Source organism: Mesocricetus auratus, unplaced genomic scaffold, assembly GCF_017639785.1.
Source record: "Mesocricetus auratus isolate SY011 unplaced genomic scaffold, BCM_Maur_2.0 Super-Scaffold_100010, whole genome shotgun sequence".
NCBI lineage: Eukaryota > Metazoa > Chordata > Mammalia > Rodentia > Cricetidae > Mesocricetus > Mesocricetus auratus.
This window is the reverse complement of record NW_024429194.1, coordinates 76,035,535-76,058,028: the sequence shown is the minus strand read 5'-3', so window position 1 is coordinate 76,058,028 and position 22,494 is coordinate 76,035,535. Positions and strand designations below refer to the sequence as shown.

Here is a 22,494-nt window from a genome sequence, read left to right as displayed (position 1 = left end):
ATTTAAAGACAAGGTCTCATGTAATCCAGGCTGCCCTGGAACTCAGTATGTGGCCCAAACCGATCTCTAACTGCTGCCTCAATCTCCCAAACATTGGGACTAAGTGCCCAGCTCAAAAAAAAAAAAAAAAAAAAAAAAAAAAAAAGGAGGGGGGGTCGGTGTTGGTGCACACCTTTAATCCCAGCACTTGGGAGGCAGAGGCAGGTGGATCTCTGTGGATTTGAGGCCATTCCGGTCTACCGAGTGAGTTCCAGGACAGCTAGGCCTGTTATATATAGAAACCCTATCTAGAAACCTCCCCCCCAAAAAGGGGTCGGGGGGGCTGGGGATGCAGCTCAGCAGTAATGTGCTTGCTTAGTACTGCAAAAATGGTGTGTGCGTGCGTGCTTGCGTGTGCGTGCGTGTGTGTAGGGTGCATGGAGCTGTTGCTGACTCACGAACTCTGTCTGGTCTGGGCACAAAAATAGTGTAAAGGTCAGGGACAGGGTTACACCTGCTCACTGCTGCGTTTTTAGAACTATGGGTCATCTCCTGTATTTGGTCTCCCAGTACAAGTCCCGATTCTCCAGCACCTTCAGCTTTTGTGTTCAGAGTAAATCTTACAAAGTGACTTTCAGTCAGGGTGGCCTGGGGAAAGCTGTACTGCGGACCACCGCAAGAGATCTTGGCTGGAACCCAGGTGCCTCCACTTTTGCTTTTCCAGACCAGGGAAGGAAAATGCGTTCCTTTCTCCCAAGCAGTGTCTCTTTGGCGCCCTCTGCTGAAGAAGCACAGAAGTACCATCTCAAAGCAAAACACTAGAAGGGCCCAGAAGCTCTCCCCTACCCCCAACTCCCTCCAGACATTTTTCACTATGTAGTCTTTCTTGTCTGACCTGGCACTCGCTGAGTAGACAAGGCGGGCCTCGAACTGACAGAGAGCCCCTTGCCTCTGGAGTGTTGGGATTAAAGACGTGCGCTCCGCTACGCCGGGAGAGACAATGTTTTGCTTGCCCTCCTGCTTTGGCCTTCCAAAGCGCCGCCCACGCCGGGTTGTATTTTCTGCACAGCACTGATGAACTTGCAGCAGAAAGGCAGTGAGTTCATAACTAGCATGTGTTGACACATTCCTTACATGTTTCATCTCTGCTTTTAACATTTTCCCACGGCGTACACAGCCACCGGAAACCAGTCTCATTTTAGAGATTAATTTAATCTGAACTAATTCCAAGCCATGTTCCACGGACACGTACGTAACGTGCAGAAACACTGTACAACATACACTGGGCACTCAAGAAAAAAGAAATGTAGGGGGCTGTTCGCTGCCCATTTCAGAAACAGGACCGAGGATTCACCGACTGCATATCCACCTGGGCAGGCCACAGCGCGCCGTTGCTCCAGGGTGGCTGAAGACGCCACGAGAATTTAGCACAGCCAGCTCGGTCTCGGAGACGCCTTGGGACAGAAAGCCCCAGAGGCCGCGAGGTTCCGGGGCCACTCGGCGGGCCGCCTAGACCCCAGACTGCAGCAGCGAAGCCGCGCCTCCTCCCGTGGCCCCGCCCCCGGAGCGCGCGCCCCCCGCCCGGGCCCCGTCCGCGAGCGCGGCCCTGCGCGGAAGCCGCGCGCGCTCCCGCCGCCGCCATTTTGGAGCGATCTCGCCCGCGGCCCCGAGCTGGTCCCGAGCGGGTCCCGAGCCTCCCGGCGGCTGCGCCCGAGTGCGAAGGCGCCGCTCCGCGGGGCCGGGCCCATGTGCGTGCGGCCTTCTCCGGGCCGTCCGCACGTCACCTCTGCGAGCGTCCTGGCCTCTCTCGGGGTCTCGGAGGAGCCGCCGCGACCCCCAGCCTGCGGGGCAGGTGAGTGCGGCCGCGCGCCTGCTGCTGCGTCCTCCGGCCCAGGGAGAGGAGGGACCCCCCCTCCCCGTCAGTCAGCGTCCCGCTGTCACTCAGCCCCCAGGGAGTGGATCAGAGCCTTTGTCACCCCGCGCTTCGACAGGGGGTCAGCCCCGCCGCCGCCAGTGTGCTCGCCTGTCAGCCAGCACCCTCCACTCCCGTCATTCATTCATTCATTCATTCATTCCTCCCCATCCCCTCAGCTAACCCTTCTCCTCGTCAGTCAGCCCCCCCTGCTAGCTAATGGACCCGCTCCCGCCTGTCCGTGGTCGGCCAGTCTCAGCCTGTCGGGGGCCTCGTCGTCCACCTCCGTCCCCGCCACGGCCCCTCCCCACTGTTACTGTCTGTGAAGGTGTGGCGGACCTTGGATGCAGGGTGGGGGCGGTTGTGAGCGCTCCTTCTCCCGTCTTCATCTTTTTTTCATACTCCTCCTCGTCAGTGGCCTGCTGCTGGTGGTGGCCTTTCTACACGCCAGTGCCCGCTGCCAAGCAGGGACTTTGTCTCCGTCCTTTATTTCCGTTTCCTCTTCCAGTCACCCCCCCCCGAGTCGTCGTAGTCACCCACTGCCGTCCCTAGCTTATCTCCACCTCCCCCCATCACCCCTTCCTTCTCCCGTACCCTTATCCCAGCTCCCTCCATTATGGACCTCTTCACCGGATACTTTGGACCCTTGCAGCCCACAACTCACTAGTTAAGCGCCGGTTCTAATTTATTACCGATCTCCTGCCATTCCCCACCAGCTCTGTCACTTTTTCCGGTTCTTGCCTTGCTCTGTAGCCCCTCCTCTCAGTCGGTCGTCATTCTCACCCGTCTTGTCCCTAGGCCTTCCTGATGCCAGGCGATTAGAGTTTCACTCATACCTTCATCTATGCCCTACTTGACAGTGCTGCTGGCTTCTTGGCATTTCATCACACCCTCCCACTTTTTTTTTTTTTTTTTTTTGAGACAAGGTTTTCTCTGTGTAGCCTTGGCTGTCCTAGAACTTGATCTGTAGACCAGGCTGGCCTCGAACTCACAGAGATCCTCCTGCCTCTGTCTCCCAAGTGCTGGGATTAAAGGCATGGGCTACTACTACTGGCCTCATTCCTCCTTTTGTTTTTTGAGACAGGGTTTCTCTGTGGCTTTGGAGGCTGGCCCGGAACTAGCTCTTCTAGACCCGGCTGGTCTAGAACTCACAGATATCCACTTGCCTGTGCTTCTCGAGTGCTGGGAGTAAAGGTGCGCCACCAACGCCCAGCTCATTCCTCATTCTTATCTGCTCATGTTGTTTCCTTCCTCTTTTCTGTTTTTTTTTTTTCTTCTTTTTTTAGAGAGAAGGTTTTGCTATAGGCCCTTGGCTATGTAGATCAAGTCACAGAGATTTGCCTGCCTCTTCCTGGGATTAAAAATTTTCTCCTTCTGGAGCATTCTGGAGCAGTGGTGGCATACACCTTTAATCCCAGCCCTTGGGAGGCAGAGGCAGGTGGATCTCTTGTGAGTTCAAGGCCATCCTGGTCTACAAAGCTACAGAGAGAAACTTTGTCTCAAAAAAAAACAAAAACAAAAAAAGTTTTCTCCTCCAAGTCTGTTCATCTCTTGGTGTCTCTTCCCTTCCTTTGGACATCTCTAATTCTCATGTAAACTGAGCTCTTGAAAACGGGATGGAGAGATTGTTCAGGGGTTAAGAACATTGGCTGCTCTTCCAGAGGACCTGGGTTCAATTCCTAGCATCTACATGACATCTCACAACTGTCTCTAACTCCAGTTCCAGGGGATCCAATAGTCTCACACACACACACATGCAAACAGAACACCAGTCAATGCTCATTAAAAAGAAAAAAAAAACTAGCTATAATGAGGAGGTGGGGGTGGGAGATCCCAGATGCCGAGGAGATGGGCAAGGCCCAGATCTCTTGCAGGAACTAGATAATACTGGTGTGTCTAGGTTAAGGGGGCGCGTGGTTTAGAAAGTTGGTGTTCTAGTCACCCTTACAAACATTGGTGAAAAGCTGGATCTTGCGTTTTTCTCTAAATTGTGGCACATGTCTAGGAAGGGAGTATTGTGTTTTAACCTCAGCAGCTGACTTAGGGCAGTATTTTGGAAACAGAGCTGTTGGAACTTCTTAGAGAAGTATGTAACAGTTGAAGTTTGAGGGAATGAGAGGGCTCAGAGTGATTTCCAGGCTTCTTGATGGAACAAATTGGTTGGGCAGTGGCACTGTTCAATTAAATGGGGAAGCTAGGCTGAGGTAGTGGTAGATGTTTGGGAATTATTACATGTTAGAGAGGGAAATCAAGGCTTTCTTTTGCCTGAAACTAGTGGGAGACATCTAAGAAATCCAGGGAGAACATATCTTACAGAAAAATCTGGAGCCCAGAGGAGAGATAAGGCTGAATGTACAGTTTTGAGCAGGGAGATAGTGTTTAAAGCTTTATAAATAACTTTCTACTTAGAGAACACAGCGTAATGTTTGGGTGTTTATACTGTGCCATTGCATTTCTTTTCTTTCTTTCTTTCTTTCTTTCTTTTTTTTTTTTTTTTTTTTTTGAGACAAGGTCTCTCTGTGTAGCCTCAGCTGTTCTGGAACATGCACCACCATGCCCAGCTCAATATTTAATTCATATGGGAATTTTTCATCTAGTCCTCAGGGTAACCATAGACTATAGGGGCTATAATTTCCCTGTTTCAGAGATAAAGAGACTTGAGGCAAGAGGATTGAACTGCAGGCAGTTTGGCTCTGCACCCCTCCCTCAAGAAAGGGTCATGTTTAAAATATTTAAACTAATAACAGTGATGACTGATTACAGTTATCTTCTACCATGCTTGGCAGACCCAGCTACTCTTTAAAGTATGTAGTATGTTATCCATATCTTCTCATCTAATCTTTTTTTTTTTTTTTTTTTTTGGTTTTTTGAGATAGGGTTTCTCTGTGGCTTTGGAGGCTGTCCTGGAACTAGTAGTTGTAGACCAGGCTGGTCTTGAACTCACAGAGATCCGCCTGCGTTTGCCTCCCGAGTGTTGGGACTAAAGGCAGTGCGCCACCACTGCCCCGCTCGGTGGCTCATACTTTTAATCCCATCATTCAGGATTCAGAAACAGACAGGTCTGCCTGAGTTCAAGGTCAGCCCAAAATATATAATGATTTCCAGATCAGCCAGGTCTACATAGTGACATCCTGTCTCAAAAACAAACAAAAATTTAGTGTGGACATCTCTCACATCAATTATAGAACATTTCTATCACCCGGGAATTTTTCTTGTGTTCCTTTCCAATCATTATACCTGTCCTTTCAATCTTCAAGTAGTTGATGTTTTTATTTTTGTCACTACAAATTAATTTTGTAGGTTCTCAGACTTTAAATGGAATTGTAAAATATGTGCTCCTTGCAGGGAATGATACACACATGTAATTTCAGCAGTTTGGGGTCTGAGATAGGAGCATCATGAATGAGGCCACCCTGTATAAAAAAATTAAAAAGCCAAAAAAAAAAACCCCTTTCTATCCTTGCTTATATTGCTAGTTTTAGGATACGCTCTCAAAATTATGTTGTTATTTTTGCTGTGAGTTTGGTTAGTGTTATATATAATTAATAGATCAAATTCAGAATTGAATTCAGTTTTTTATCTATGTATTTAATTTAAAAAAATGATTTATTTATTTTCATGTGCGTTGGTATTTTGCATGCATGCATGCCTGTGTGAGGGTGTCAGATCCCCTTGAACTGGAGTTACAGACAGTTGGGAGCTACCATGTGGGTACTGGGAATTGAATTCAGGTCCTCAGGAAGAACAGCCAGTGTTCTTAACTGCCAAGCCATGTCTCCAGCCCCCTATGTATTTAATTTTATTTCTCCATTTATTTAGATTTTTTTCTTAGCAATATTTTGTTTCCACTGTAAAGGCACATTTTTCATTTGAATTATTCTGAACTGTTTTGTCTTTTGATGGTATTGTAAATATTTTTATAATGTTTTCAATTATTTGTTGTTGTACAAAGATACATTTTGGGTTATGTATAATGGTAACATTCTTCAACATTGTGTAGCTTACTAGTTCTCATAATATATCTCTTTGGATTTTCTTCTTACACAATTATATCTGCAGATAAAGATAGTTTATTTTTCTTTCACAGTCGATATTTCCTTTGTTTTACTTTTTTTTATTACATTGAATAGAAGCCCCCAAACAGTGTTAAATAAAAGTGATAATAATTAGCCGGGCGTTGGTGGCGCACACCTTTAATCCCAGCACTCGGGAGGCAGAGGCAGGCGGATCACTGTGAGTTCGAGACCAGCCTGGTCTACCGAGCGAGTTCTAGGACAGCCTCCAAAGCCACAGAGAAACCCTGTCTCGAAAAACCAAAAAAAAAAAAAAGTGATAATAATTGAGAAAGTTGCCTTTATTTCAATGTTGTGGAATTACAAAATGACCACTTATTAGTATTTTGTGTGTATGTGTGCCATTGTGTTCATGTGGGAGTCAAGGACAACTTGTGAAGTCAGCTCTCTCCTTCCACCTCTAAGTGGGCTCCTGAGATTGAGGTCACCTGGCTTGTGCAGCAAGTCATTTACCTGCTAAGTGATCTCACTAGCACCTGGAATGCATGCTTTCATAAGGAAAGAATGTTGGATTTGGTGAAATGCTCTCTCTGCATCAATTTAGATGGTTATTTGACTTTCATTGATTTGTGGTATGCTATATTGACTGATTTTCAGATGTTAAAAATAGTTGCATTCTTGGGATAAATTCTACTTGGCGTGATGTCCATTCTTTTTGTGTGTATGATTTGGTTTGCTAGTGTTTTGTTGAGGATCTTTGCAAGTTTATGAAGAGATATTTATAAACGCCCAGTGTTTCTTCTGTTTTCTTTTCTCTCTTCCCTCTCTTTTCTCCCTCTTCTGTTTTCTTCCTTTCTTATGTATGCTTGGCAGTTCTGTCTTGTGTTTTTTGTTTTTTCCAAGACAGAGTTTTTCTGTGTAGCCCTGGCTGTCTTGGAACTCACTCAGTAGATCAGGCTGGCCTTGAACTCAGAGATTTGTCTTCCTCTGCTGGGATCAAAGGTGTACACCACCACCTCCCCAGTTGTTTTGTTTTTCTGAGACAGGGTGTGTCCCTATGTAGTTTAGGCTGGCCTTAGTGATCCTCTTGTCTCAGCCTTCCAAGTACTGGGACTAAAAGATTTGAGCCACTACTCTAAGCAAAATCCCATGTAAATATCTATGTAATTGTTTTTTTTGGCAGTATTGGAAATTGAACCTAGGGCCTTTTGTATGCTAGGCAGGTGCTCTGCCATTGAGCTGTATTCTCAGCCAGTCTTTCGTTGTTTTGTTTCTGGAGACAGAGTCTCATTCTGTAGTCCTGGCTGGCCTGAAATCACAAGGAGGCTTCTGAACCTCTGGAATGCAGAGTGTGAGCCAGAGGTATGAGCCACGGTGCCAAGCTCCTGACTTACTTTTGAGATGAGGGTTTGCTCAGGCTGGTTTTAGGACCCTCATGCCTCAGCCTCGTGAATGCTGGGATTTATTCATTTAATGACAGGGTCTCATTAAGTCCAGGCTGACCTCAAACTCTTGGCTGTCTAGCGGAGAGTGACCTTGAATTTCCGAATTCCCATCCTTCTGCTATTACCTTCTGTGTGCTGGGTTTACAGCACGCCTAAGGTTTCATCTATGCTGGGTAACCATTCTTTCAACTGATAAATATCTTTAGACCCTGCCCTTCTTCTTTGAAAGATTTGTTGCTGAATGTAGAATTACTGTTTGACAACTTTTGTGTTTCAGCACGTCAGAGAACTTTATTGTTTTTATCCCCTACTCATGATGTCAGTTATTATTGTTTATCTAATTTTTTTTTTCTGTGCTTAAGGTATTTTCTCCCCCTTTAGTTTAACTGCACTTTAGGTATATTTATCCTTCTTGTACTGTTAGGTTGATATATTTAAAAACTGTAAAATGGCTGGGTATAGTGGTATACACTTATAGTCCTAGTTGAAACTAAGACAAGAGAATCTGAAGTTTGAGGCTATACTTTGCTAAATGAGACCCTGTCTTTAAAAAACGAAACAAAACAAGATGAAAAACAGGGCTGAAGAGATGGCTCAGAGGTTATGAACACTGACAGCTCTTCCAGAGGTCCTAAATCCAATTCCCAGCAACCACATGGTGACTGACAACAATCTGTAATGATATCTGGTGCCCTCTTCTGGCCTGCAGGCACACATGCAGACAAGACACTATACATAATAAATGAATGTATTTATTTATTTATTTATTTATTTATTTATTTATTTATTTACGAGACAGGGTTTCTCTGTATTGTTTTGCAGGCTGTCAGTCCAGCCTGGCCTCGAACTCACAGAGATCCGCCTGCCTCTGCCTCCCGAGTGCTGGGATTAAAGGCGTGCGCCACCAATGCCCGGCATGAATAAATCTTTAAACAAACAAAAAACAGAACAAAAGTTGTATGTAGTGTCACAGACTTAATCCCAGCATTCAGGAGTTCAAGGCTACCCTGTCCTACATAGAGAGTTACAGGCCAGGCAGAGCTACATTGTGAGATCTGTTTTAGACAAAAAACAATAACAAAAGATATTCCTTGTTGTGCTTTTGGGGGCTGCAGAGATGACTTAGCTGTTAAGAGCTCTGACTGCTTTTGCAGACAACTCAGGTTTGTCTCTCAGCACCCACATGGCAGCTAACAACCATCTATGTATGACTCCTATTCTAGGGGATCTGATGCTCTCTTCTGGCTTCTGTGGGCACTAGGCAGGCATCTGATGTGCCAACAAACCTCTCTCTCTCTCTCTCTCTCTCTCTCTCTCTCTCTCTCTCTCTCTCACACACACACACACACACACATACACACACACACACACAAAGAAACAACAACACAACAAAAAAAAAACAAACCAAAAATAAGAACAAAACAAAAGCCCTTGGAAACATTTTTTTTTCTTTTGAGACAGAGTTTCACTGGGTGTTGGTGGCGCATGCCTTTAATCCCAGCCCTGGGGAGGCAGAGGCAGGCAGATCTTTGTGAGTTCAAGGCCAGCCTGGTCTACAGAGGGAGTTTCTCTGTAGCTCTAGCTGTCCTAGAACTCGCTCTGCAGACCAGGCTGTCCTGGAACTCACAGAGCAGCCTGTATCTATCTCTTGAGTGCTGGAATTAAAGGCAGGTACTACTATCATCTGACTGGAAACATTTTTACTGTTGCCATTGAGTAACTTTTGGGGCCTCAATTTTTTTCTTCTCCTTTGGGACTCCAGGGGTGTGTGTGTGTGTGTGTGTGTGTGTGTGTGTGTGTGTGTGTGTTTTAAATTTTTTTTATAGTTGTATGTTTTCTATTTATCTTCAAATTTTGCTGCTTTTTTCTATGTCTGTTCTATTATTAAGCATGTCCAGTAACATTCTATTTCAGATACTGCTTTTCCAGTTCTAGAGTTTCCTTTTTTATATGTTTAAATTTTTATTTTATGGGTGATTTGCTGGCATATATGTCTCTATACCATTTCCTGTCTGGTGCCAATGGAGGCTAGAAGTGTGTTTGATCCCTTGGAACTGGAGTTACAGACGGTTGTGGGCCACCATGTGTGTGCTGTGAATCAAACCCCAGTTCTCTGGAAGAGCAGTCTCTATTCATAATGTCTGAGCCATCTCTCCAGACTCTTTTTTGCTTGTTTGTTTGTTTGTTTGTTTTTGGAAGCTCTCTGTATAACCAGGCTGGCCCAAAATTCTGATTGTACAACCCCCCAACCTCCCATGTGCTGGGGGTATATATATTTTTATGTATTTTCCTTACCTTTACCTTCTAAAATCCTATGAACAGATTTATTAACAATGTTTTGAAGTTTTTACCTGGCAATTTCGGTGCATGGTCTTTTGTTAAGTCTCATTGTTCACTTTTCCTCTTGGTTGTCACATTTCCTTCTTCACATCTCAGGTAATTTTCAGTTGTATAATTGACATTATGGATATTACCTTTTAGAGACTGGTTTATGCTATTTTTCCTTAAAGTTTTTTCAGTCTTGTGAGATATGGTTGGTGCATACTACTCCGAGGATCTCAAAAACCTAGGTATTTGAGATCAGCCTGGGCAACAGAGTAACATTTGCTCTTAACACACACACATAATAAAACATACAAACATATACTTAAAAAACACAACCAAAACAACAAGCAACATTAATAGCAACCCCACTGAGATTTTTTTTAAACATTCAAAATGGACTTACTTTAAAATGTTGTAATAACTACTTCCAGGCTTAGTTAAAATTAAGTACTTTTTCCCCCAGTGAAAACTGAGAATTTTTTCTCGTGACTGGGTGGGTTTCATGTAGTCAAGGCTGACTGACCTTAAACTTACATTGTGTTTGAGGTTGAACTGGCCTGCTTCCTTGTTTAGATCTACCTCCCAAGTGCTAGATTACTAGTGTGTTTCACAAGGCCAGACCAGGTCTTTCTGTTCTTGTACAGTAGCATTGTGCTTGGTAGACAGTTGGCAACAAAATATTCTGTACAGTTTTTTTAAACTGATTGAACCAAGTGCCTTGTGTAGTGTAAACATGTACTGTAGACTGAGTTACATTCCCAAAAAGAATGTTGAGTAGGGGTGGGAGGTGGGGTTGTGGTTTAGTAAGGCTATTAAATTATGGGGACTGCACCTTAATACCATTGAGACTTAATAGTGGACTTTGCTAGTGTGGTTCTTTTTGGTTTTGATGTAAGTTTTAGGTTATAGCCATTAGTTCTAGAACATGGTTCTTAACTTCTAAATTGTGACCCTTCTGGATTACAATGGAAAAGCCTTCTAATTTGGCAGAATTTGGATTTACCTTGTTACAGCTGCTCTTGAAGTCATGTGTCTTATACATAGTCCACTGATGGCATACCCACGACAGCAGCAACCACTTTCTTTTTTTTTTTTTTTCTTTTTAATTTTATTTTCCAGTTTAAATTGAGGTAAGAAACAAGGTTGCTTCACAAGTCAGTTCCAGGTCCCTCTCCCATTCCCTCCCTTCCTCCCGTGCCCTCCCCCCAACCCCCCCTGTTATCCCCTCATTTCCCCAGGGAGGGTGAGGCCCTCCATGGGGGTGTGAATAGTCTGTCATTTCATATAGGGCAGGGCCTAGACCCTTCCCCAAGAGTTCAGGGTGAGAGTGCACCTCACATTGTTCTATGGGAGTCCAAAGTCCGTGTGTATACTTGGGATGGGTACTGATCTGCTGCCCAAGGCTCAATAGATTCCCTAGGCCTCTTCACTGACACCCAGATTCAGGGGGTCTTGATCAGTCCCATGTTGGATTCCCAGGCTGATGCCTGGAATTCAAGAGTTAACCTTTGTCTGGTTAGCTGTTTCTGGGGGTTAAACCAGCCCAGTCTTAATCCCTTTGATCATCAGTCCTCCCTCTCTGTTACTGGCTTTCTTGAGTTCAGCTCAGTACTTAACCAAGGGAGTCTGCCTCTTCTTCGATCAGCCACTAAATAAAGTTTCTGTTTCCCAGACTCTCTGGCCATAGGATTGTAGGCTGGCACTCCCCAGATCTATGTCTAAAATCCATATATGAGAGAGTACATGCCATGTTTCTCTTTTTGTGACTGGGTTACCTCACTCAGGATGGTTTCTTCTAGTGTCATCCATTTGCCTGCGAATCTCATGATTCCATTATTTTTTTCTGCTGAGTAATACTCCATTGTGTAAATGTACCACATTTTCTCTATCCACTCTTCGGTTGAGGGACATCTAGGTTGCTTCCAAGTTCTGGCAATTACAAATAAAGAGCAGCAACCACTTTCTACTTGGTCCCTTGTAGCTTCATCTGCTGTCCCATCTGGGAATTGGGAGAGAAATTTAATACAAATTTGGGATTTCTTTACTTGTTGAAACTTCTTTTTGTTTACTCTGAACTTTGAACTTTTCTTTCTTCCTTTCTTTCTTTTAGGGGGGGTATATTCATGCATACATGAGTAGAGGTATCTGCAGAGGCCAGAAGCCAAATCCCCAGGAGCTCAGATACCTTTTTTTTTTTAATATTTTGTTCAGAATTTATAATTATTATCTGCAGGAAAGGTGCCCTGTCTGATATAGAGCTGTCCCACCCTTTCTGAGCCAGTCTTAGATTTGTGTGTGTGTAATAAATATACTTTTGAGACAGGGTTTCACTCACTGTGTAATAATTCTGCCTGGCCTCTAAGTATGAGGCTGGCCTCGAATTTACAGAATTCTGGCGTTAAAGGTATGTGCAACTGGGGCTTGAGTGATAGCTCAGTAGTTAAGAGCATTGGCTGCTCTTCCCGAGGACCTGGGCTCAATTCCCAGCACCCACATGGCAGCTAACAACTACAACTCCAAGATCTGACATCTTCACACAGACTTACATGTGGGCCAAACACCAATTTTAAAATATAAAAACTAAAAAGGTATGTGCCACTGTGATGGCTAATCTTGGTTTCAACTTGACTACATCTTGAATCAATTAGAACCCAAGCATGTGGGTACATCTGTGAAGGAGTCTCTGAGATCATTTGTGGCAGGAGGATCCACCTCAAATCTGGATTATTAGAGATCTGAAGACCCATCCTATGTCTAGACCACGTCTTCTGGTGTGGCCTGCATACAAGGGCATGGAAGAAGGAAGCACTGGCTACTTGTCTGTCTGCTCTCACTCTTGATATCAGGTTCATCTGTTCCTCTGGAATGTTACTTCATTGATAATAGAAGCCAAGACATCCAGTCTCAGGGACTGAACAACTACTGGATTCTTGGCCAACCACTGATGGACTAGCTAGACTATAGCTAGTAAGCCATTCTACTACATCTCCCTTTAATACATACATACATACATACATACATACATACATACATACATACATATTCATTCTTTGATTCTGTTCCTCTAGAAAACCCTAATACAGTTACCACACCCAACTGTTTGCTTTAAAAGAGATAGACCCCCCCCCATGTTGTCAGGCTGGCCCAGCTCTGTGGCTGGAGGAGGATGTGATGTCAAAGAATGTAGGTGAGGCCATCACTCCACAAAGGAAGGGTTGATTCATTGTACTGAAATGTTGAGGTGAGAAATGGGAAGCAATCTTTAGCAGTCATTGACTTTCTTTACAGAAACAGTTTGTTGGAATGGCAGGAAGAGAGGGGTTGGGGACAGTAAGGGGAGGTAGTTCCTTTAGGAAATATTGCCATCACCCTTGGATTGGAGAGAGGACATGTATGCACCTGTGCATGTGTGTGTGTGTATGTATGTATGCATGCAGGTATGTGCATGTATGCATTAGAGAAGAGAGACTAGAGCTATTGGTGGGAGAGGTTCAGATGGAACAGTTTGGGAGACATATGGTGGAGTCTGGATTGCAGTTGGAGGGGCTGGCCTTTGATGGTTCTTTATTTGTGACAGGAGGAAAGGCTGGGGATATGATGGATTTGATAAAGCTGTTGGAGGGGCGTGGTGGTATTAACATTTGAGTGAGACCTTTTGTTTTTTTTTCTATGAATTAAGGAATAAGGATATGCGGGGTGTTGGTGGTGCAGGCCTTTAATCCCAGCACTCAGGAGGCAGAGGCAGGCGGATCTCTGTGAGTTCCAGGACAGCCTCTAAAGCAATACAGAGAAACCCTGTCTCGAAAAACCAAAATAAAGAAAATTTACTCACCCCTCCCTCAGCCGCTTGGCAACTAACTGCTCTTTAACATCCTGTCTTTGAAGCTGGCTTAATTTCCTCATATAAATGATATATGTTTTTTGTTTGTTTGGTTAGTTTTTTTGAGACAAAGTTACTCTGTGGAGCCCTGGCTTTCTTTCTTTCTTTTTTTTTTCTTTTGGTTTTTCGAGACAGGGTTTCTCTTGTAGACCAGGCTGGTCTCGAACTCACAGAGATCCTCCTGCCTCTGCCTCCCGAGTGCTGGGATTAAAGGCGTGCACCACCAACGCCCGGCGCCCTGACTTTCCTGGAACACTCTGTAGACCACTCAGAGATCCTTCCTCTGAATTTCCTTTTTGATATTGAGTAATATTCCATTGTTTATACCCATGGTCTTTGGTATTGGGGATTGAGCACAATGCCATGTTTGTTAAGCACACTCATTACCACTGAGGTACACCTCTCAGCTGCCTGCATTTTAGTTTGTTTATTCATTCATCCGTTGACCGAACACTTGGGTTGTTTTTACTTTTTGTCTTCCAGGTTCTGTTCTGTTCTGTTCTGTTCTTTCCTTCCTTCCTTTCTTTCTCCTCCACTTTGTAGTATTAGTTTTTCAACACACAAAGCAATGGATTTCATTATGATGGTCTCGTGTATACATATCATTGTATCTTTTTATATTCATTCTCCATCACCTTCCCGTGTCCTTTCTCCTACTGACTCTCTTCTTCCTCCCACAGAGCCCCTCCTCCCTCCTTTTTGGTTTCACATCTTTATGTATATATATGTATACACTAAATATTTAAATATCTAGATTCTATATGAAGAAACGTGCAGTTTTGTCTTTTTCCTTTCCCTACTCTTATACTTTTGTATCCTGTATATATTTATATAAATTATACAATAAGGAAAATCTTGAATTTTGCAAGAAAAAAGGAAAATAACTTTACCTTCTATGGAAATATTTTATTTCTATCTTGTATTCAATCCAAGAATATTGGTTTCCTTTTTTCTTTTTCTTTTTTTTTTCCCTTGAGACAGGGTCTCCTGTACAGCTCTAGCTGGCCCAGAACTCAGTATGTAGACTAGACTGGCCTTGAACTTTTACAGATCTGCCTGCTGAGTGATGGGATTACAGGTGTGTGACAATTTGCCGAACTGCTTGTATTTTATTACTATACGTGCAATTTATACATATTTTTGCGTCAGTCCTTAGAGTTAGTCATTTCTCTGAGGAATGTCTGTTTTTAATATTTGAAAATGGTTAAAGAGCACAATTTATAGTGCTTTCCTTCTAGAAGTTGAGAGGGATTATCAGCTAGCTCGTGATCAGGTGTCTTAGTGTTCTATTGCTGTGAGGAGACTCCATGAACAAGGGAGCTCTTATGAAAGAAAACATTTGATTGGGGGGCTCGCAGTTTCAGAGGTTAGTCCATTATCATCATGGCGGGGAGCATGACAGCACTCAGGCAGGAACGGCCCTGGAGAAGTAGCTGAGAGCTTTACATTCTGATCTGCAGGCTTCAGGCAAAGAGACAGGGACACTGGGCCTGGTATGGGCTGTTGAAAGTTCACAGTCTAGAGCTGGGTGTAATGTCATATCGCTCAAAGCCCACCTCCAGTGACACACCTGCTAAGGCCACACCTGCTAATCCTTCCAAATCGTTCACTAACTGGAGACTAGGCATGCAAATATATGAGCCTATGGGAACCATTCTCATTCAGACCACACCAGGAGTATGCATTTGAATAAAAAGCCTCCTGTGTCCTTAGGTTCGTTTTATTTTTTAAGTTATACAGGGTTACCAAAAGCTATTTTCATACAAGTATATAATATTCTTTGAGAACATTCTCTCTATTCCCCTACTGTTGTCTTACTCCTATTTGTTCCTCCAGACAAATTTGCTTCTACTCTCAGATTATCAGTATGTATATAACATTATGTATCTATAAGTCTGGGGGCCATAAATGAAAGAAAACATGCAACATTTGCCTTTCTTAGACTGACTCAATTCACTTAATATGAGTGTCTCCAGATACAAAGGAAACAAAATATTGTTTTGTTGTATTGCCCAGGCTGGCCTTGAACTCCTGGCCTCAAGAGATCCTCTTTTTTTTTTTTTTTTTTTTGGTTTTTACGAGACAGGGTTTCTCTGTATTGTTTTGGAGGCTTTCGGTCCAGCCTGGCCTTGAACTCACAGAGATCCACCTCTCTGCCTCCCGAGTGCTGGGATTAAAGGCGTGCACCACCACCGCCCGGCTGAGATCCTCTTTTCTTAGTTTCCTGAGTAGGTGGCACTATAATCGTGTTCACAGCACCCATTGTCCTTGGATTGTTTGGTGTGTCATTTTAACAATTGAGGCAGTTAGTCAAATATAGAATGAATTTATATTACTAGTATTTTCTTTTATAGAGTAAGCAACAAGAGGTTTTTAGTTCCTTAATTATGAAATGCTCTGATGATTTGGATATCAACTAAAGATCAGTTTTATGTCATTGTTACCAGATAACTGAGCAGAATAAGGGTGGAAAGATAATTTTGGCTCACAGTTTGAGTTTTCAGTCTATCATGTCAGGGGCAGGGGTATGGTGGAACAAAGTAGCTTACATTATGCTGGCAAGAAAGCAGGAGAAAATGCCTGTATAAACTGGCTTCTTCCATTTTCTCCTTTTTTTTTTTTTGGTTTTTCGAAACAGGGTTTCTCTGTATTGTTTTGGAGGCTGTCCTGGAACTAGCTCTTGTAGACCAGGCTGGCCTTGAACTCACAGAGATCCGCCTGCCTCTCCCTCCCGAGTGCTGGGATTAAAGGCGTGCGCCACCAACGCCCGGCCCATTTTCTCCTTTTACTCCATTTGGATTCCTAGCTCAAGAATTGATGCTGCTTGCCGGGTGGTGGGGGTAGGGACGGTGGGGGTGGTGGTGGTGGTGCACACCTTTAATTCCAGCACTCGGGAGGGAGAGGCAGGCGGATCTCTGTGAGTTCAAGGTCAGCCTGGTCTACTGAGCAGAGTTCCACGACAACCTCCAAAGCTACAGAAAAACCCTGTCCTGAAAAATGGGGAGGAAAAAATTGGTACTGCCAACTTCAGGGCAGGTCTTTTCCTCTCTCTCTCTCTCTCTCTCTCTCTCTCTCTCTCTCTCTCTCTCTCTCTCTCTCTCTCTCTCTCTCTTTCTCTCTCTCTTTCTTTTTCTTTCTTTCTTTCTTTTTTTTTTTTGAGATAGGGTTTCTCTGTAGAATCCTGGCTGTCCTGGAACTCATTCTATAGACCAGATTGGCTTTAAACTCATGGAGATCTGCCTGCTTCTGTGTGCACCACCACTCTCCAGTCAGGGCGGGTCTTAGTAACCCTTAGTTAATCTTCTCTAAAAACAACAATTATAAAAAACCTGGAGAGAGGGGGAACTGGGTTGGTATATAAAATGAAAAATAATTTTTTTTAAAATAAAAAATACAAGGCATCAAAAAACCCATGTTGTTAGTCATGCAGTGCCTATCTCTGTACCCCATTTCATTATTTAAATGAGTATTTTGCTTGCATGTTATATGTCTGTATACCATGTGCATGTTGGGTGACTGTGGAGGCCAGAAAAGGGTGTCAAATTCCCAGTAACTGGAGCTATGGTTGTTGCACCATCATGTGGGTGCTGAGAGTTGAACCTAGATCCTCTGGAAGAGCATCTGGTGCTCATGACAGCTGAGCCATAGTTCTAGCCCCTCCTGGCACCAATTTTTAGTGTTGATTTACATTTCTGTGACAAAATACCGTATACATGACTTACAAGAGGAGAGATTTACTTAGTCTCCTGGTTTTGTGGTGTTACTGTTATAGTGGTGGTCTCTCATTGTCTGTATATCATGGGAGCCAGGGAGGACTAAAAGAATGAGGGCAAGGAAGGAGAGAAAAAGACAAGGAAAGCATGACTGCTTCGCCAGCTTCTCCGTTGTTTTGTTTTATTCTGTCCAGGCCCTCAGCCTATGAGATGGTGCCAACTACATATCCAAGGCAGTTCTTCCCGCCTTAATTAATCGTCTCTCTAAATGTAGCTGCATCTCAATCCAATCAAGATGAGTTTTCCTTGTATTTTGCCTGACTTTTTTTTTTTTGGGAGGGGAAGCTGTCCTGGAACTTACACTATAGATCAGCAGTCTGGCCTTGAACTCACAGAGATCCACCTGCCTCCTGAGTGCTGAGATTAAAGGAAGGTGTGTGCCATCACTAACTTTCGATATTTTTTGTTAGTATGATGTTGTCAACTTGGGAAATGGACTTCTGGTGCGTGTCTGCAGGAGATTATCTTGAGGCAGTGATTGGGATGGGAAGATCTGCCCACTGTGGGTGGCACCATTCTGTGGGCAGTGATCCTAGACAGTGTGGGAGGAGACCGCGGGCTGAGTTCAGGTACTTGTTGCTCTTCTCTTTGACTATGATGTAATGTGACTAAATGCTTCAAGTTCCTGCTGCATTGACTTCTCTACCATGATTCATGGTCCTTGAACTGTGAGCTAAAATAAGCCTTACGTGGCTTTTATAAAGTATTTTATTTATTTATTTATTTTTGGTTTTTTGAGACAGGGTTTCTCTGTATTGCTTTGGAGGTTGTCCTGGAACTCGCTCTGTAGACCAGGCTGGCCTTGAACTCACAGAGATCCGCCTGCCTCTGCCTCCCGAGTGCTGGGATTAAAGGCATGTGCCACCAACACCCAGCTAAAGTATTTTATTACAGCAACAGGAAAAGAACTAAGAAAATTAAATATTTCTCTTATTTTTCAGGCAAACCAGCCAAAACTCTCCCCTGAAGAAAATCATCTTTTTTAAAGTTGCATATATACAAAAGAAAAAACACAAATGCTTTTTATTTTGCCTCAACACAAGATTTAAACAAGGTACTGCCATAAAAGGTAAGCTGATCTTTCTTTTTAATTAAATTCTATCCTATTGTACGGTTTACTCAATTACATTGTATAGATGGACATTCACAGGTTGGATGACAATGAAACCTTTTGTTTCTGTTGTTTTTTGAGGTGGTGTCTCACTGGCCCATTGAAAGCTTTTCTATTATAATCCTAACTTGATGTTGGAACACTCTCTCTCTCTCATATGGGATCTCATTATGTCATCAAAAACCATTCTTAAACTTATGATTCTTCTCCCTCATGTCCTGCATGCTGGGATTATGGGTGGCCATTGCAACACCTGGTTCATGTAATTTCTTGCCAGTATTTTGTTGTACTAGAAATTAAGATAGCACTCAAATGCAGAAGAGAAGACAGGACACTGAGTGTTATGACAACTCTGTTTTGCTTTGTACTGAAAAAAGCATTAATGCTCTGCAGAGTAAAGCATGCTCTTCAGGAGGCAGAGACAGGTGGACCTTTGTGATCTACATGCCAGCTTGGCCTACATAGTGAGTTCTGAGATAGCCAGGGCTACATAGTGAGACACTGACTAAAATTAAATTACTAAAAAAATAAAGTAATAAATCTGCATAAAAGAATAAAGTCTGATTAGTGTATTGTTTCTTTCTGTTGAGTGATAAAGATGCACTTTTCAAAAACGAATGAGACATGTCTCTTTATGAAGCATGTTGTATCCCATACTAATGTGAACTAAAGAGAGAAAATGGGCTGGCAAATGGCTCGGTGGGTAAAAGTTCTTATTGAACAAATCTGATGACCTACCTGAGTTTGATCCCTGGAACAGATGGTGGAAGGAGAGAATTGACCCCTAAAAGTTGTCTTCTGATCTTTAGACGTGTGTAGTAGTACATATGCTTCTGCACTAACTCACATCACACACACACAATAATGATAAATAATGCCTAATTGTTTATCTTATTTTTATTTTTGGGATAGTCTCTATGTAGCCCTGGCTGTCCTAGAACTTGCTATATTGGCCAGGCTGCCCTCAAACACATAGAAACATCTGTCTCTGCCTCCCAAGTACTGGGCCACCATACCATGATAAAATTTCAACAGTTAAGATAGGAAAAACAAGAGCTGAATTGTGGCTGGACAGATAATAAGTTGTAGTTTAGATTCTAGTTCTCTCTTGGCAACAGTCTCTACCACAGAATGTTCTATTGGACTCTTATCATGGAACTGTAGGATCATAGGGCAACCCTTGCATTTGAATCCTACCCCTGTCTTCCGATTGTGTCACCCGGGAAAAATAAAGAAGCTCCTTTCATTTATTCAGTGCTGGGTAAGCATGTAGGAGATGTTGGCCACATCATGTTGTTCTTGACAGCCCTTGAATCTTAAGGACAGTTGTCAGAATGGGAAGAGCATTCTGCTGTGTAGATACACTAAGTCCAAAGCTGGTTTATGAACAAGTATGCTCTCAGTGGTACCCTGCAGGTCATCTATAAAGGGAAGAATATGGCCTTCCCCATAGTTAAGCATCTCTGAGGAAGACATGGTATAGAGACCAGGCATGGTGGTTCACACCTGTAATCCCAGGACTTGAGAGGCTGAGGTATGATGATTATAAGTTCAAGACCAACCTGTGTTACCCTTGCTTCAATTAAAACAAAAAGCAAAAGTTTGAAAAGGAAACACTCAAGAATTGGGCCTTCAAGACTGCTAAAGGTACTTGTGAATTTAAACAGATTAACCATATATGAAGATAGAATTAGTGAACTTTAACATGTATCTCAAAAATATTCAGAGTATTGAACTGAGAGATGGGAAATAGAAAATGAGATTAAGCAAAAATAGGGGTTTCTATAAAAATGATATAAATAGATAGATGGAATTCCACTTAAAATAGGGGAAATAGATGTACAGCATTATTGAAAGTATTGATAACTTTAAACTTTAAAAAACTGCCAGTTGTTGGTGGTGCACACCTTTAATCCCAGCACTCGGGAGGCAGAGGCAGGCGGATCTCTGTGAGTTCGAGGCCAGCCTGGTCTACAAGAGTTAGCTAGTTCCAGGACAGCCTCCAAAACAATACAGAGAAACCCTGTCTCGAAAAACCAAAAAAAAAAAAAAAAAAAAAAACCCAAAAAACCCCAAAAAAACACACAAACAAAAAAACCAAAAAACAAACAAATAAAACAAAAAAACAACTTTTTTTTTTTTTTTTTTTGGTTTTTCGAGACAGGGTTTCTCTGTAGCTTTGGAGGCTGTCCTGGAACTCACTTTGTAGACCAGGCTGGCCTCGAACTCACAGAGATCCGCCTGCCTCTGCCTCCCAAGTGCTGGGATTAAAGGCGTGTGCCACCAACGCCCAGCTTCCTGTCACTTTTATAACCATATTTGCTTCCGTTTTGCTCCCCTCCTAATTCTCAACCACTGGAAACCAAGAATCTGTCTTTTCCTGTTGCTGTGATGGTATATCCTAATAGAAGCAATTTAAGGTGGAATAGTTTATTTTGATCCACAGGTTACGGATATAGTCCATCGTGATAGAGCAGCTAAGACTGCAAGCACTTGGAACAGTCTTTGTTATGTTGCATTCACAGTTAAGAAGAGGAGAGCAATGAATGAATGCTTGTGTTGAGCTAGCTTCCTCCTTTTTATGGGTCTAGAACCCAAGCCTAGGGAATTGTAATGCCCACTCTTTGAGTGTGTCTTCCCATTTCAGTTAACCTAATCAAGAGACTCCCTCACAGGTGTGCCCAGAGGCTTGTCTCCTAGGTGGTACTAGATCCTGTTAGTTAATATTAACCACTATACTGTCCTACCATTTCTGATATTTTTTAAAGTTTTATTCATTTAGTGTGTGTGAGTGCATTGCCTACATATGTCTGTACTAGGGGCTGGAGAGATGGCTCAGAGGTTAAGAGCACTGGCTGCTCTTCCAGAGGTCCTGAGTTCAATTCCCAGCAACCACATGGTGGCTCACAACCATCTGTAATGAGATCTGGTGCCCTCTGCTGGTGTGTAGACGTACATGGGGGCAGGGTGTTGTGTTTGTGATAAATAAATAAATCTTTCAAAAAAAAAACAAAAAAAAAAAAACAAAACATATGTCTGTACTACATGCATGTCTGGTGCCTTCAGGTGTCAGAAGAGAACAAGGGCATCAGACTCCCCAGAACTGGAGTTACATATGGTTGTGAACCATCATGTGGGTGCTGGGACTCAAATTCTGGCCTCTCCAAGAACAACTAGTGTTCTCTTAACCACTGAGCCATCTCTTCAACCTCTGGTTCTAGGTTTTGTTTTTTGTTTTTTAGTTTTTTTTTTTTTTTTTTTGAGGCAGGGTCTCTCTAAGTAGCTCTAACTGTCCTGGAACTTGCTTGCTGTATAGACCAAGCAGGTCTTGAACTCACAGAGATCCACCTGCTCTGCCTTCCAAATGCTGTGATTAAAAGTTTGTACCACCATGTCATTTCATTAAAATTGTTATATTGGAGTATGGTTATTTCCTTGTTAACTGTTTCTACAGCATATGCATAGCAAGAAAATAAGAGTGATGAATTTTCCTAACTTCCTTCTGTGGTGGCCATGTTAACTTTCCCAGTGTCGTTCTGGTTTTAGTATATGAGCTGTCAGAGCACAAATGCTGCCTTTTTATTGTCCTATTTTCCTTACTATGTTGGCATGACATACTAGGTTATAGTTTGCATTTTGAAGGCTGTCCAAGTGGATTTCAACTCCCCCTTTTGGTTAGCATACAAAGAAATGAATTTTGTTATATGACTCTAGCTTTTTGTTTTGTTTTAGTTTGATACAGGGTCTCACTATGTAGCTCAGGTGGTCTTTGAACTCATGTATAGACCAGGCTAGTCTCAAACTCAGAGATTTGCCTGCCTCTGTTTCCTAAGTGCTGGGATTAAAGGCGTATATGCTGTTATTCTAGCTTTTGACTGTTACAAACAAAGCTGCTGTCAACATTCCTGTGAAGTTTTTTGTGTGAATTTAAGTTTTTGCTTCCCTAGGATCAATGTCCAGGACCAGGGCAGTTTTATTTGTATGGATTTCTGTTCACTGCTTCATTGTAGAGGTTGCAGAATCTCTTAAGGTTTGTATGTTTATTGTGCTTGGATC

At 43.0% G+C, this 22,494-nt stretch overlaps 1 protein-coding gene across 6 annotated transcripts in view; it reads left to right on the top strand.

The window, feature by feature from the left end:
* The first annotated feature begins 1,616 nt into the window (after positions 1–1,616).
* Positions 1,617–22,494, top strand: part of Ppp6r2 (protein phosphatase 6 regulatory subunit 2) — a 78,613-nt gene continuing 57,735 nt past the window's right edge. For 3 of the 6 annotated variants that reach the window (XM_040753979.1, XM_040753980.1, XM_040753976.1), the window contains exons 1-2: positions 1,619–1,831; positions 18,269–18,396. The gene's annotated coding sequence lies outside the window, so the exon portion shown is untranslated. Of the gene's footprint in view, positions 1,832–18,268; positions 18,397–19,620; positions 19,700–22,385; positions 22,469–22,494 lie in introns of those variants that run through there. The other 3 variants (XM_040753977.1, XM_040753981.1, XM_040753978.1) reach the window with 3 other exon arrangements.